We start from the raw sequence: 14205 nt of genomic DNA on the forward strand, positions 1-14205 counted from the left end.
GTTGCAAATAGTACACTATTCTATTGTACAGTATGATTCAGTATATATATTGTACATATGTGGATAGTATAGTATATACAATGTTTATATGCACAATAGTTAGAAATAGCTTCAAGAGCCTATACGACAGCAAAATATAGTAAAACAATTAGGAAACCATGAGTTTAGAGTGTTCATTGGCTTCTCTGGTGGCTCAGACAGTAAAGAACCTGCCTGCAGTGCAGGAGACCTGGGTTTGATCCCTGGGTCAAGAAGATCCCCTGGAGAAAGGAATGGCAGCCCCCTCCAGTATTCTCACCTGGAGAATTCCATGGACAGAGGAGCCTGGTGGACTACAGTCCATAGGATCGCAGAGTCGGGCACGACTGAGCGGCTAACACTTAACTTTAAACATTATTTAATTGTAAATATATTTAAATTGCAATTTTAATTTTTAATGACCGTGTTTAACAATGTGTTTACAAAGTTCCTGCAAATTTAATAGTTGACTTTGATGAGAGCAGGAGCTGGCCCCAGCATGTCTCTCTCAGCCCTCTGTCACTTGGAATGCATTCTCAACTTCTAACCATTCCTAGAAAAGCGTGGATTGTGAAAAAGTTTGTCTCTTTAAATCAGAGACTGAATCCTGCATTTTAAACTCTGTCCTCAAGACCTTCTGGAGATCCAGATAGTAGGTAATCAGAATCCTATTGCAGAAAAGTCTAGAAAATTAAGATAAGCCGAGGATAAGCGGGTCACCAAGAAGCAGATACTACTGTGAGCATCAGTACATGACTACAGAAAACAATCACTTTAAGTAGATCCAAACAAATATATAAAGATATAAAGACATATGTACAAATATATACAAAGCTATAAAGACAAATCTTGTATATCTAGACAAAGCTGATATTAAGCTTGGAAATGGAGAGTTTTGAGCTTACCAGGCAAGGGAGGTAGATGGTTGCACTTGACTGATGAAACACTTGCCTCTCCAATATCCAATACCCTTACTCATATTTTTGTCATAGAGAGCAGCCCACGAGCTTTGGGAATGTTGACTCCAATTTTGACTCTAAGGATAGAGCATATTTTTAGGACCCAAGAAAATCAGACTGTTCCTACCACCTAGCCCCAGATACATGTTTGGGCCAGTAAGACAGCAGGGAGGGTTTGCTGGAACATTGTAGTAAATAGATTTACTCTTTGGGAAATGGAAGTATGTAGAACTAGGAGTTATTATCACCCATACTGGGTCCACCACAGCTCAGCAGCCTTAACACGAAGCTGATAATATTGCATATAAGAGAAAATAAATGACACCAGGTCCTTGGTGATACTGTTGTGTCCCTGGATCAGACCAATCCTGATATCCACACACTTCTGGATGCACTTCCAGTTCTGTGAGCCAGTCATTCTTTTTGGCTTAATTCAGTTTGAACTGGGTTTTCCAATATCAGTGACTGAATGCATTATAACCGAGACAACCTTCAATGTGATCAATGTAGGTTTCATTGAGAGGGGAACCTAGCAAAACATGTCAGAGAAACCAGAGAAGTAAACCAGAGAGGGCTGGAGTAGTAGCAGAAGTGCCTTTGAAGGAAATGTAGATATGGCAGATAGGAAAGAGAGAGAGCAGGCCTTTTCATCTACAAGGAAGGGGTGGCCGGCTGGGGAGCAACCAGCTAGGACCTGCTGAGTGTGACCCTGCCCTTTCCCTGTCTGACAGTTATGGAAAGGAATTCACTCATTTCCTGATGAGCAGAGGCTCTGCGCGTTGCATCAGCTTGCTGTGCCAGCCTGGCCGCTGCTCCTAATCAGATAGAGTAGCTAGAGGAAATGAATGCCAAGTTGTAAAAATAGAAAATGGGTAATGGAAAGTTCTCTCCAATGTGCACCTGAAGAAATAGAGGGGAGACAGACGTGAGAAGGCCAAACTGCTCGGGAATCCATGCATCAGGCGTAGATGATTGCATAACCGCGAACAAACTTCTCTGGAAAATTCGCCTTGACTGCCAGATGGGATCTGGGGAGGTGGGGAGGTTAGATATTCCGTAATCGGTTAAGAAAAATGTCTAGAATCCAAATCAATGTACATTAGAAACCAACCAAAATCAGAGCTCTGTAACACCCTCAGACTGGAGATACTCCTCTTCCACAAATGGGAATTTGCCCCATACTCTCAATGGCTCCACTGCTGTGAGTACGTAGAAATACAGCTAATGGAATACAGGGGAAAGCAAAATGAATATATAACAAAGAACCTGGAACTTAGATGGTAAACTCCTCAGAAGCATGCCCTCCTCCAGCTTTCAAGAGGAAATAGGGAAAAGTATCTGAACTGTGCGACTCTAACATGCCAGCCATTCGGCAGGTTTTCCTGAAATAGTAGTTTATGATTACAGACAGTCTAGCACCACAGCCTCTGCTGACACTTTTCAGATGTTTTCCTTTTGATAAGTTTCTTTTGTTTCTTATTAAATTTACTGCTCTGGTCTCCTTTCCCCTTCTTCCAGGAGTTTGAAAATCCTCCTGCAAGCCTACATCAGAATCTGAGCCACATGCTATTCTTCCCTCTTGCCAAGAACCTGGAATGGGGCAAGAATTCATCCTTCTGTGCACCCCAGAAGACTCTCAGATATCTGGGGTCTGGGAGTTTCAAGGCCAAAGCCAGGCAGAGTTGAATGAACCTAGATTAGACACAGAGCCCCTTCAATCATGGAGGCTATTCCAGTAGCCAAGGAGCCTCTTTGCACATATGGGAAAGACAGGAAGTGTTTCTAGTCTACAAAATATAAAAATGGGGGATTATTGTTGTTAACCTGGTTACTTTATGACCTGTCCTTTTCTAATAAGAATTTGGGGCAAACTTGTCATCAGAAATTTGGGTTTCCCTCGTGGCTCAGCTGGTAAAGAATCCACCTGCAATGTGGGAGACCTGGGTTCAATCCCAGGGTCTGGAAGATCCCCTAGAGAAGGGAATGGCTACCCACTCCAGTATTCTGGCCTGGAGATTTCCATGGCCTGTATAGTCCATGGGGTCGCAAAGAGTCAGACGTGACTGAGTGACCTTCACTTCACTTTGTCATCAGATAACGTTTTCAAGGCTTCCCTGATAGCTCGGTTGGTAAAGAATCCACCTGCAATGCAGGAGACTCCAGTTCAATTCCTGGGTCAGGAAGATCCGCTGGAGAAAGGATAGGCTACCCACCCCAGTATTCTTGGGCTTCCCTTGTGGCTCAGCTGGTAAAGAATCTGCCTGCAATGCGGGAGACCTGGGTTCGATCCCTGGGTTGGGAAGATCCCCTGGAGAATGGAAAGGCTACCCACCCCAGTATTCTGGCCTGGAGAATTCCATGGACTGTATAGTCCATGGGGTTGACTGTGCCACTTTCACTTTCAAACATTTCAAAGAAGCTGTGCCTTAGGGAAGTAGTCTAGATGGTGAGTATGTGTGCTTAGTTGCTCAGTTGTGTCCAGCTCTTTCCAACTCCATAAACTATAGGGCTTCCCAGGTAGATCAGATGGTAAAGAATCTGCCTGCAGTGCAGAAGACCTGGATTCGATCCCTGGGTCTGGAAGATCCCCTGGAGAAGGGAATGGCTACCCACTACAGTATTCTTGCCCGGAGAGTCCCATGGAGAGAAGAATCTGGCAGCTACAGTCCATGGGGTTGCAAAGAGTTGGACACAGCTGAGTGACTAACACTTTCACTTTCGGACTGTAGACCCTGAAGTTGGACAGAAATGGGTACACATCCAAATTCACTCAACAACCAGCTCTGTGACTTTTGGCAAGTGACTTCATCTCTCTGGCCCTTGTTTCCCATTGCCATAAGAAGGGGCTCTTGCTACTTGTATTTGGGCATGTGGCATGGATTAGAAACAATTTATAAGACATAGCACAGTGGCTGGTACAGAGTAGACAGTTAATACATCATATGTATTATTATTTTCAAGGTAAACTAGTTGAAATACTTGGGATTACATGAACCTAAAAGATTTTTCCCCCCATAGAAAATTTCTGTGAATCAAATTATGAATCAAGGACAATATATTTAAATAAATCCTGTTCCAGATTGAAAATAAATTCTAAAAACTTCCCTCAAAAGAGAAACAGTCAAGATTCCCATTAAGACAAATTCAGTAACCACAAAAAGCATACAGAGCTAGACAAAAGAAGATAGGACCATTCTTTTCATGAGTGTGTGACTCATTTTCAACTCAACGATGGCATATAGGAAACAAATGCTCACTTACCCACGAGGCTGCCCAGAGCACACAGGAATACAGACTACACCCCACTCATTTTTTGCATATTCAGGAAAATGTTACGTCCTTCCTTACTGGACTCAGTCCCATTTTTGCAGGTGTAACTTGCATAAGCAACTCTGAAAGAAAGTGTCACATGAGAGTTCATTCAAAGCCCATTAAAATGGCACATCCACTTGGATTTCTCTTTAACCTTTGGGCTGCAGGACTGCCTCTGAACCATGCTTTAGAAGCAAGTGCAGAGGGCCAAAAACCTCAAAAAAAGGACATGATATTTTAAATATATCTGAAAAAAAAAAATCAGGTGTGTTTTTCAAGAAGCCTTTCCCTCAGTGGCTTTAGCTTTTGCAAGTAGCCCAGAAGTAGCTGAGAAACTGAGGCTCTCTAGCTTTGCAGCCTGGTAGATATAATTTTCTTACTGTAAATAGGGAGATAACATACACAATGTATCAGACAGTTGTCCCCGTTATCAAGCAGGTGTCTCATTTCACTAACAAGTGTGCAGACAAACGTATATTGTGCAAATGCAAGGAAATAACTAGCCTGTGTCTGAAACTTGAGCCTCCCCATTCTTTAGCGCGTAGCATGACTCAGACAATAGGGATCCGTGGTACCAGCATTAGCCTTTCTCTCCAGACTCCTGTAAGACCCTGGCACATGAGAGTGGATACGTTTCAGTGTATGAATACTTTTGATTGAAGACAGATGATTACTGTGGAGGAATTGTCATGATAATAGATGTCTCATTAAAAATAAAAAGGCTTCTGAATAGAATAAAACTATTCAAAATGGACACCCATATTTTGGCCCTAGAGTAGAGTGCTAGTAAATTGTTATCAACAAATAAACACAAAGAAGAAGACATGTTTTCTGTGGATTTTGATGCCTTTCTAGAGAGACAACCTCAATCTCAGCGCATCTTTTTGAGATGAGAATATGTAGACATAGTTATGATAATCCACCATGGTCATAAAATTAAGAGCGGATTCAGGAACTCTCTTCTTGTCCCTTCATGCATTTCCTCTCTACTTTTTGGGAGAAAAAAACAAAACAAAACATTCCTGTCTTCCTGCTGTTTCTACCAATGAAATACTTACAGTCTGATGTTCTCTTTAGTCATCATTGAACAGAGCTGCAATCTTTTCATCATTTCTCAGAAGTCATTTGCTCCCTCTGCTTAATCATATCATTTACTTCTGACTCCACTACTCCACCCAATGTGCTCACATCTCTTAGACATAAGACCCCAAAAATAGAAGCTAGCTCTCCAAGGAAGCAGAGGGGATCATGGCAATATGGAGCCCCTTGATAATAGAACACGTCCTCACATGTGACTTGGCTGTTGTGGGATTCTTTGAAAGTGAAAGTGTTAATTGCTCGGTTATGTCTGACTCTTTTGCTACCCCATGGACTGTAGCCTGCCAGGCTCCTCTGTCCATGGGATTCTCCAGGCAGGAATAGTGGAGTAGGTTGCCTTTCCCTTCTCCAGGGGATCTTCCTGACCCAGGGATCAAACCTGGATTTCTTATATTTCGGGCAGATTCTTTAAGGTCTGAGCCACCAGGGAAGCCCATTCTTCACCTCTCGCCCTACAGGCAAATTGCAGTTTTGGGCCTTCAGTTGTGCCATCCTTGATCCTTGAGCTCCATGAGCTGTGCTATTGCATAGAAGAAAGCGCACTGCTTTTGATACCTGGGTGTACATCTTGGCTTCCCAATTTGCTACCCACATGACCTGAGGCAAGTGATTTAGCCTCTCTAAATCCCACTTTCTTTGTCAGAAATAGCTTTGGGGAATACTAGCTACATTATAGGACTCTGGTGAGAAACAATATGTCTGTGGCCTGTATAAAGTATGCAGAGGTCTATGAATACACCTCAGGTGTGCACAACATTCCCAACCTCTTCCTAGATCCAAGAGTTAAATCAGTTCTTACCAAAATCAATTTATCAGATATTTTTGTCCACTCTTCCCCCATTTTTTTCTGAACTCATCCACTTCTCTCCAGTGATCTGAGTCACAGCTGGGTCGGCTGCCACCTGATCTGAACCAGAATGATTTCTCACCAGGACAGGGTAAGAGCCTGCCCCTGACTCATCTCCCTGCTTTCATTTTTGCCCCTTGAAATCCGTTCTCTATACAGTACTGATGTTATTTTTTAAAAAGATGAAATAGATCAGTCTGCTTTGCTTAAAACTCCACCTGGGTTTCCCATTACACTTAGAAAAAATCCAAACTCCTCTGCATGGCCTATAGGACCTCATGCGATCTACTCCTGCCTTCTCTGAAGTTACCCCTCTCCACTCTTCCATGGGTCACTCTGCTTTTAGCCACATAAGTTTTTTTTTATGTTTCTGGAACTCACTAAGCTTAGCCTGATCCTGGGACCTTTGCCCTTGCCATTTCTTGAGACTTGAATGTTCTTTCCCCCAGAGCCTCAGATCTTCACATGGCTGGTTCCTTCTCATCATTCAGATCTAAGGCCAGACCTCACCAGCAGGCAGGCACCCTCTGGTCAAATCTCATCATCTTCTCCTGCCCCACCCCAACCAGACGCCAACAAGTCACTCTCTAGCACATTACTTTGTCTTATTTTCTTCATAGCACTTATCACCATCTGAAATTACCACACTTATATGTTTACTTATAGAATGTCTGTCTCCCCCAGCAGAATGTTAACCCCATGAAAGAAGGCCCCTTGTCTACCTTGCTTATCTCTGTATTGTCATCTTCTAAAATAGGGTCTGACAGGAAGTAGGCTCTCAATAAGTATTTGCCAAATGAATGAGTGAGTATTTTTAAGCCTGTCCCAGAAGAACTGATCTCTGCCATACTTTCCATAAACATGAAATCATGAAACAAGAAAACGAAGTCACAACAATTTAATATCTAGGTCCTAAATGTTACAAGGCTGGAAAATTCTGGACCATTATAAAGTGGTCAGAACACAGAGCATATTTTAATCTAGCTGGGTATTCCTATCTATGTGACCTTGGACATGTTAGTTAACATATTCTTAATAAAACTGATTTCCTCATTTAAAAAAAAAGGATAATAACACATACATTAGAGGGTTTTGTGAGGATTAAATGAGCTAAGCCTTTAGCCCAGTTCCTGGAACATTGTGCAAACTTAATAAATGGAGGTTATTATTATGGTTATTGTTATTATGGCAATTAATTTTGGCACCATGCTTTACAAAGGACATTGACAAACTGGAGCTTATCCAGAAGACAGCAAACAGTCTTGTGAAGGGCCTGGAAACTGCAACTTGTGAGGAACCATTGAAACTGCTGAGGATGTTTACATTGGAAAAGACAAATTTTAAGAGGAACATGATAGTTTTTTTAAAAAACACTGAAAAGAACTGTCTCATGAAAGTGAGATTAGATTTCTCCAATGCTGATCTAGAAGATACAATTAGAGCCAAGGAATACAAGTTAAATCTTGACCTCTTTATGGTCTAATAACCAAACTGTCCAAATCAAAGTCAGATTGTATTCTGTGTGTAAAAGTAAAAAATTAAGGCAAGGTTATACACATTTTGGTTAAGGAAGTTATACAGAATATGAAGATATTTATAATTGCCAAAATGGAGGTTTTGTGTCAATATGAAAAATATCTGTGGCATGTCAGTTGCAAAAAGGAGACTATGAAATATATGCATATATATTATTGTGCTCCCAACTCTTTACGGATGAGAGAAGAGCATAAAAGTACAAACACACATTAAAGTGAAATCTTTTGCTTCATGAAGTAGTGTTTCCTGCCACTTCAAATGTTGAAGCAGAGGCCAGACAACCTCTTAGAAGGAATGGCTTCAAGAGATGATATGTCAGGGGATGGGGTGGGCAGGGAAAACGCTGAAGAGATTTGGAAGCTCTATGGGTCAATGATCCTCTAATTATATTGCTGAGTTGTGGTAATGTAAGACAGTGCTTCTTTTTAAGAAGTAAGGAGGACATTAGGTCACACAAATCTCTTCATTTCCTCCCCATTAAAAGAGGAGAAAAAAAGAGTCCAATCCCAAGAGATCCAAAGCGCTTGGCTCGGTCATCTCTGGGACACGGCAGAAAGCGTTTCTCACCACTATTTCTTCTGCCCCAGCAAAAGCCTGTCAACCTCCCTGAATCTCATCTTCTGGATCCTTCCCTAAAAAGGAGGAAGTTTCAACCTTTCTAGTTCTGAAAGTCTGTGATTCATCTTATTTTAATAAACATGAACTTGGCCAAGAATCAGAAACCACCTGAACTCTGTACATAAGGAAAGCGGACTGAGAGTCAGACAGGAGAGGCCACTTTTCATTCAAAAGCAAGGGAAGCGAAACAAACGCGAGCAGCGTAGGACCGTGAGGTCCTCCGTCGGCCACAGGAAGGAAGGGCGCTAGTTAGAACTCTTTAGCTGCGAGTCTCAGAAATCCAACTGATAGTCTGACCCTTGACGCTCCAAAAGGAACACCTATCGGGGTTAAGCGGGGATGATACGTGACACGCGGTGAGAGAATAGAGCCTGGACTCAGAAGAAAAGCTCAGGGGGGCCCTCCCGCATGTTGGCGCCTTCATGCACTTCGGCCTCAGTTCATTCTCTGCTCTGCTCATGTGGGCAAAAGGCAGCCATCCCAGTTCCCACGTTTCTCTCTTTGCTGTTTAACAGAGACCGTACTGCGTAAAAGCTAAGATCATGGGCTCCAGGACCGGACAGAAATGAACCTAAATCCTAATTCTGCCATTTAGGCTTGTGTGACACTGGACAAGTCATTTCACCTCTCTGACCTCAGTTTCTTCCAAAAAAGCACTTACCTCATAAAGTCATTGAAAAATTTAACCAAGAAAACATATTTAAATATCAATACCTTGCATGTGAATCTTCAATAAATATTAGCTTATATTGCTGTTATTATTATTAAAGAAACCAACTCTGAGTGGGTCTCAGTCACAAATCCAGATTTCTAGGAAGGAGACTCTGAATGAGCCAAGTTGGGTCAGGGGCTCACCTTTACTCCATCAGTCACAGCCAGAGGGGAGGGTCCCCAGGGACAGAGATGCTACCAAGAGACACATTCCTGTGGAAGGGCAGGGAGACCAGGAGCCACAGAACTGGAGAAAAGTTGGCAGAAACCAGACAGAAGAGGTATGAGGGGAAAAGTCAGGGCCCCTCCTGCCCAGAGGGCCGCTGCATGCCAAGGTCAAGCCATAAAAGGAGAAACGTGTTGCAAGTTTTTCAGCTGCAGCCTAAAGAAATCTCAGGCTGATCTTTGGAACATATGCTACTGCTTACTAAATTCAACTGGTTAGCTGAATTTAGCTAACCTTTCGGACTTTGAAATCAATTGTTTACTTTAAAAAAAATCACTTTAGCTTGTTTGGGATGTTCTTTTATTCTCTCTGACCTTTAGTTTTAAATTTTCTTTTAATTGTTCTTAGTTCATAGTTTGCTTGCTGCCTTCCCCTTTCTTTTATCTTATTGTATGTTCTTTTTTTTTTGCAGTGGGTGTGGGTGGGTGTTGTAGACAATAGATCAATAATTTAATCTGGTTTCCAATATCATTTAATCTTTACTGAACTTCCCAATCTTATTTTTATTCTTTTCATTACTAATTTTTAACCTTTTTGTTCTCTATAACTTCTAGTTCTCTGGAATACTGCCAGAATAAAATGTAGATGTAGGAGTTCACCCAGGAAGATGGCTCTTTATCCCTAAGAAATGGATGCATCTTTGTTTCCACTTCAGCCCCTGAAGCTGATCTTTATACGAATCTTAAGCCACTCAGAGTAATTCACCATTATTGGTTCCTCTGCTGAGGGTTTTGCCTCCAGCTTTTTCTCACCATGCTTTATTCCATTCTCCCAGGAGAAAGTGCCTCCCATCAGCAGAGTAGGCAGTGAGCCCTAGTCCTCTGGAGAACAGAAAGCTTGCAGCTCTGCCAAAGAATTGGTGAAATAGAACACATTGTTCCAGATGAAGGAGGCTTTCTTGGCACTGGGAGGCTCCCGGACTTAGCCCCAGGACTGCTGCTCTTCTCTGTCCACATCTAGTCCTGGCTTGACCTCTTAGATACCATCCATATGCTGATGACTCTCAAATCTGCTTCTTCAGAATGCAACCTCTCTTTCAAATTCCACAAAGCTAAACTCCCATTGGAAATCTCACTTTAAATGTTCAGTAGAACCTCAAACTTAGCATGTCCAAGATGAAACTATGAATTATCCCCCACCTTTGAACCAGTTCCTTCCAAAGTCTTTTCCATCTCAGACAATGGTGACACCATTCTTCTAGGCCAAAAATCTAAGGGCCATCTTTTACTACTCTTGTTCTTTGACAGCCCATATCAAACCAATCAGAAAATCCTGCTTGTTCTACTTCATTCAAATTTTCATCCTCTTTCACTGGGAGTAATGCAATAGCCTACTTGCTTACTGGTCTCTCTCCTTCCATCCTGCTTCCTAAATTCTACTCATTATGTGACAGCTAGAGAGATCCTTTAGAAATACTAATATTTGACCATGTGAAGAGGAACTAAAAAGCCTCATGATGAAAGTGAAAGTAGAGAGTGAAAAAGTTGGCTTAAAGCTCAACATTCAGAAAACGAAGATCATGGCATCCGGTCCCACCACTTCATGGGGAAACATAGATAGGGAAACAGTGGAAACAGTGTCAGACTTTATTTTGGGGGGCTCCAAAATCACTGCAGATGGTGACTACAGCCATGAAATTAAAAGACGCTTACTCCTTGGAAGGAAAGTTATGACCAACCTAGATAGTATATTCAAAAGCAGAGACATTACATTGCCAACAAAGGTTCGTCTAGTCAAGGCTATGGTTTTTCCTGTGGTCATGTATGGATGTGAGAGTTGGACTGTGAAGAAAGCTGAGTGCCAAAGAATTGATGCTTTTGAACTGTGGTGTTGGAGAAGACTCTTGAGAGTCCCTTGGACTGCAAGGAGATCCAACCAGTCCATTCTGAAGGAGATTAGCCCTGGGATTTCTTTGGAAGAAATGATGCTAAGGCTGAAACTCCAGTACTTTGGCCACCTCATGTGAAGAGTTGACTCATTGGAAAAGACTCTGATGCTGGGAGGGATTGGGGGCAGGAGGAAAAGGGGACGACAGAGGATGAGATGGCTGGATGGCATCACCGACTCGATGGACATGAGTCTGAGTGAACGCCGGGAGTTGGTGATGGACAGGGAGGCCTGGCGTGCTGCCATTCATGGGGTCACAGAGAGTCAGACACGACTGAGCGACTGAACTGAACTGAACTGAGACCATAATATTCCACCGAGAACCCTGTCTTATTGAGGCTAAATGCCCTAGTCTTGACCATAAGGTACAGGATCATACGTGATCTGCTATACCACCTCTTAACACCCAAGCTACCTATCTAAATTTATCTCTTTCTGTTTCCTCTGGTTTATCCTATTCTAACTCTGCTGGCTTCCTTCCTGTTCCTCCCACAACAATCATGCTCCTGCTACAAAGTTTTTGTAATTGCTCTTCCCTCCTTCTGGAACTCTTTTCTACCAAACATGCACATGTTTTAATCCCTCACTTCTTCCAGGTTTATACGTAAATGTCACTCTATCATCCTGTATAAAATGGTACCCACCTTGTCATTCTATCTCCTTCCTCACTTTTTCTTCATAGTACGTGTCATCATCTGTCACAATTGGTTAATGTCTGTCTTTTTACTAAAATGCAAGCTCCATTTCTAGAAATGATATTCTTTTCCATTTACTAACTTATGTATCCCTAATGTCTAGAATATTGCCAGGCACTAGAGATGCTCAATAATTGTTTGAAAACTTCTTGAAAGATTCAATCAATGATTTAACAAATCCTGATATTATAATTCAAGCATCATTTTCAAACAGAGTACATATTAGGAGGGGGAATATCAGGAAGGGGGAAGAGAAAACTAAAAAAGGAAAGCACCAAACATTGACTGAACTCCCTCTAATACAGATGGGTCTAGATGGGTCTACTGGGTTATTACTAGATGGGTCTTCTGGGTTATTACTTTTAATCCTAAATTTTGTAAGATACATGTAACATTCATTCAGCTCTAATAGGTCCTCTGAAACTTATCTCCCATAGCTATTATCTTTTAGCTCAAGCTATAGTACTATAGACTTCCCTAGTGGCTCAGACTTTAAAGCGTCTGTCTACAATGCAGGAGACCCGGGTTCGATCCCTGGGTTGGGAAGATCCCCTGGAGAAGGAAATGGCAATCCACTCCAGGACTATTGCCTGGAAAATCCCATGGACAGAGGAGCCTGGTAGGCTACAGCCCATGGGGTTGCAAAGGGTTGGACATGACTGCGCGACTTCACTTTTGCCTGTGAGAGACAACCTCCAAAAAATAGTTCTTCTGATCCTGAATTCTTCCATCCTTTCCCGTGTCTATAGGAAACTAATTACGGCAGGCAAAGGTGAACTGGCTATATTTATCCTGGTGAATTCAGAATAAAATGTAAGCCATAAAAGGGACACAAAGTATAATGGGTTGACAATGAAAGGAGAAGCCAAAGAAGACCTTAGTTAGAAGGTAGTATTTGATTTGGACCTCAAATATTGACACGCTTTATAAACTCAGAATTTGATATAAGGCAACCTATAGTATAAGGAAGGACAAAGAACTCTTAAAGTGCCTAGTATACAAAACAATCTTTCAGTTAATGTGGTAGGCAACTTCTAAGATGACCCCTGGTACCCCCTATCTTCCAGTATTTAGGCCATTGTGCCATCCTCTCCACTTAAATGTGAATGGGACCAATGACTGTCTTCTAGCCAATAGAATAAGCAAAGGTCAGTGGGTGTCACTTTTGCAATTAGGTTACATGAGATTGTATCTTACTAGCAGATTCTCACTTTTGCCTTCTCGGTTCATATGCTTCCATGAAACAGGCTTTCATGCTGGAGGAACCCACATGGCAAAAAAGTGCAGGAGTCTCTAGCCAACAGACAGCAAGGACTTGAGGGTCTCAGTCCAACAGTATTTCCCAGTCAAGTTTTCAGATGAGGTGTCAGTTCTCACATAAAACATATAAACATATGAGACTTGCATTTTTCCCCAAATCCTTTTTGCAACAGATCTTTTCATTTTAATTCAAGTATTCATTGAATACATATTTATGAGGAGTCTTCTGTATGTAATTACTGTTATAGTTCCTACAGAGACTGGAAAGGTGAATCAGAGAAAGACTTTACCTTCAAGAAGTCTAGTGTGGGTAGGTAAGGTGTGCTCAAAAATAACTGTAAAACAAGGTGGAAAGTGCTGAGTCACTAAAGGTAACTGGAGAGATCTATCAAGGACTCCTGGTAGAGAAGAATTTGTGCTACATCTTAAATAGGGTTGGCATGCTGAAAAAGGCAATGAACGACATATAAGCAATTACATGGAGGTGAAGATTATGGGGCATGTACGACAGACAGCAAACAATTCCTCTTTGCTACAGAATAGGACACATTCAGGCTCTAGGGACATGCAGCTGAACAACATTGATGAAGTAGGCTGGGACCTCATTGTGAAGTTCCTTGAGCACTGAGTGAAGGGCTAAAAATTATTGCATTTTTGGAACATTTATTCAAACTCCACTGCCAAGCACAATACAGTTCCAATATCCCTATGAAACTTTCCTCATTCCATAGTTAATACTTTTAAATATTGGGCCAAAAGTCAAAACTTCCTTGTATTTTATCATGTCCCAGTTCATTCAAGATTACTTATCCATTGAGTCTCTCTGAAGTGAATGGCTTGCTGAATTTGATGATGCTGTTTGAAGACCTGAGTATCACTGAAATTGAAAAATTAACACCATCTATAAAGTGCCATATGCATTTTTACTATGCATGAATTTTTTTGGTCAATGTCTTCATTTGTTTCTAGTGTAAAAAAAACTCTTCTAACTCTTCCCCACTTACTTTAAGTATTCTCATTTATTCATCAGGGTTTGGA

At 41.7% G+C, this 14205-nt stretch overlaps 1 long non-coding RNA gene across 1 annotated transcript in view; it reads right to left on the bottom strand.

Moving 5' to 3' along the window:
- LOC147371270 (uncharacterized) overlaps window positions 1-12007 on the bottom strand; it is a 53205-nt gene extending 41198 nt beyond the window's left edge. Inside the window, exons 1-3 of the long non-coding RNA XR_015163390.1 lie at window positions 9244-12007; window positions 4239-4369; window positions 924-1054 (exon numbers count right to left, since the gene is read on the bottom strand). This is a non-coding gene — a long non-coding RNA (uncharacterized LOC147371270). The remainder of the gene's footprint in view (window positions 1-923; window positions 1055-4238; window positions 4370-9243) is intronic.
- Between the last annotated feature and the right edge of the window lie 2198 nt (window positions 12008-14205).

Source organism: Bos grunniens, chromosome 5 (genome assembly GCF_055505025.1).
Source record: "Bos grunniens cultivar Pamir isolate PY7600 chromosome 5, Bosgru_T2T1.0, whole genome shotgun sequence".
NCBI classification, from domain to species: domain Eukaryota; kingdom Metazoa; phylum Chordata; class Mammalia; order Artiodactyla; family Bovidae; genus Bos; species Bos grunniens.